General features: G+C 40.4%; 1 pseudogene; it reads left to right on the forward strand.

Annotated features, from left to right (window-relative positions):
- The first annotated feature begins 903 nt into the window (after positions 1-903).
- LOC133570294 (proteasome subunit alpha type-4 pseudogene) lies at positions 904-1,560 on the forward strand (annotated as a pseudogene).
- Positions 1,561-2,644: the final 1,084 nt, after the last annotated feature.

Here is a 2,644-nt window from a genome sequence, read left to right on the forward strand (position 1 = left end):
AAAAAGCACATTGAATTCACATTTACAACTGCATTTTCACTCGATTAGATACATACAGAAGGTATGAATAAAACATTGCAGTATGTTTAAGCATGAGTAAAGCTTTGTACTCCAAATGTATTATTTATGAGACTCATGGAGAGAAATACATTATTTACTATAAAGAGTATTTATTCATAAAATTTGTGCACTGAAAAAACACTTGCTTTTATTAAAGTTGCAATCATTTTTGTCTGACCTGTGGCTGCAGCTAAAGCATCATTTTTGTGGTGAACGCTGATGGTCGAAAAACGTGTGGAAAAAAACTTCAAATCCTCTACAAAGACGTTCATGCATCTTTGTATGTAAATGTATCCATGCCCAGATTCCTTCACATAAATAGTTACACAGGTAGCGGAATTGCCTGGGGTCTTCCTTGAACCCTTCCTCTTAACCTTGATGTTCTCTCCAATTCCCAAACATCTGCTTAATACGTGTAGCCCTGAGCATTCGCTTCCTCCTGACAAGAGAAAGAAAGAGAGATGGGCATCAGGGAGAGGGAGAGAGAGAGTACAGCATTGGGGGGAGTCAGGTATCTCCAGAGACCATGATTAGTATTCACAAGCCCAGCTTGTAGCCGGATAACCCTGCTGCGGAAGGCCTGCTTAAAACGACTTTATGTAGTCATTTTAGCATAGAACAACTGTTGGTACACTTCAACCCGCTCCATTATATCAGGGAACCGGCCAAGATAAAGTAGCATTTTTTTACAGTAGAGGTTTGTCTAAATCAGGGGTGTCAAGCGTACGGCCCGCGAACAGGTTTCATACAGGATGAAATTGCTAAGTATAAAAATGAGCCCAAATTTTTGAATGAAAGAAACTGCTGTTCTAAATGTTTCCACTAGATGTCGCAATAGCAATTATGTGTATCTTCGTACAAACCCCGTTTCCATATGTTGCAGGGATCACATCAGATGCTAACGTGCTGACAAATGAACTGCGGCTAATCGCACAGAGATATTTGCTGCAGTACCAGGAGCCGATCCCTTGTGAGCAGCTGGTGACGGCGTTGTGTGACATCAAGCAGGCCTACACTCAGTTTGGAGGCAAGCGGCCGTTCGGCGTGTCTCTCTTGTACATCGGCTGGGACAAGCACTATGGCTTCCAGTTGTACCAGAGTGACCCCAGTGGCAACTACGGAGGATGGAAGGCAACATGCATCGGCAACAACAGTGCTGCCGCGGTATCCATGTTGAAGCAGGACTACAAGGAGGGAGAGATGACTCTGTCCTCGGCTTTGGCTCTGGCCGTCAAAGTTCTCAACAAAACTATGGACGTCAGCAAGCTGTCTGCGGAGAAAGTGGAGATTGCCACACTGACACGAGAGGGAGGCATAACAAAAATCAAGGTGCTGAAACAGAAAGAGGTGGAAGAGCTCATCAAGCGACACGGCCAAGGCCGAGAAAGACAAAAAGGAGAAGGAGCAGAAAGAAAAGGATAAATGAGCACAATAATGACATTTATGTCAGATAACCCTGTATTGTTTTTGTCTTTTACATTAAAAGTTTGGAAACTTGTGTTTCTGCTTCAGTTCTTAATTCTAAAAGAAATGGCACACAGTAATACTTTACTTAAATATAAAGAATTCCACTATTAAATGTGTGCTGTTTCTCATGCATGTGAACTATAGAGATGTGACGTTAGTGAACGATTTGAGTCGTTTGAATGATGAGAAATGATTCGCTGTTACATTCGTTTGGGGCCTGTTTCTCATGCACCTGCAGATGGACTGTTGCCCACGCTGCATGTGCATGCCCTCCTGACTGGTGACTGGACTAGAAAAATCAGACAGTCAAAAGAAACAAAATCATTTAGATTCACTTTATATATTTATGTTTTAATTATTAGATAAGCAGTAATAGGTGGATGGATGGATTCACTTTTTATCTATTTTTTTAAATTATTTAATTTTTTTTAGTTTTAATTAAAGAATCTTTATTTTTTATTTGCATTCACCTTCTGTATATACTTTGTTTTTATTTTTGATTCACTTGATTATATATTTTATTATTTGGATTAACTTAATGTAATATTTTTTTATTAGGGACGGCGTGGCGCAGTGGAAGAGTGGCCGTGCCGTGCGCGACCAGAGGGTCCCTGGTTCAATCCCCACCTAGTACCGACCTCGTCATGTCCGTTGTGTCCTGAGCAAGACACTTCACCCTTGCTCCTGATGGGTGCTGGTTAGCGCCTTGCATGGCAGCTCCCTCCATCAGTGTGTGAATGTGTGTGTGAATGGGTAAATGTGGAAGTAGTGTCAAAAGCGCTTTGAGTACCTTGAAGGTAGAAAAGCGCTATACAAGTACAACCCATTTATCATTTATCATTTATATGAGTTGGGAAATTGTGTTAGATGTAAATATAAACGGAATACAATGATTTGCAAATCCTTTTCAACCCATATTTAATTAAATGCACTACAAAGACAAGACATTTGATGTTCAAACTCATAGACTTTATTTTTTTTTTGCAAATAATAATTAACTTAGAATTTCATGGCTGCAACACGTGCCAAAGTAGTTGGGAAAGGGCATGTTCACCACTGTGTTACATCACCTTTTCTTTTAACAACACTCAATAAACGATTGGGAACTGAGGAAACT

The sequence above is a fragment of the Nerophis lumbriciformis genome, linkage group LG27 (assembly GCF_033978685.3).
Source record: "Nerophis lumbriciformis linkage group LG27, RoL_Nlum_v2.1, whole genome shotgun sequence".
Taxonomy (NCBI): Eukaryota; Metazoa; Chordata; class Actinopteri; order Syngnathiformes; family Syngnathidae; genus Nerophis; species Nerophis lumbriciformis.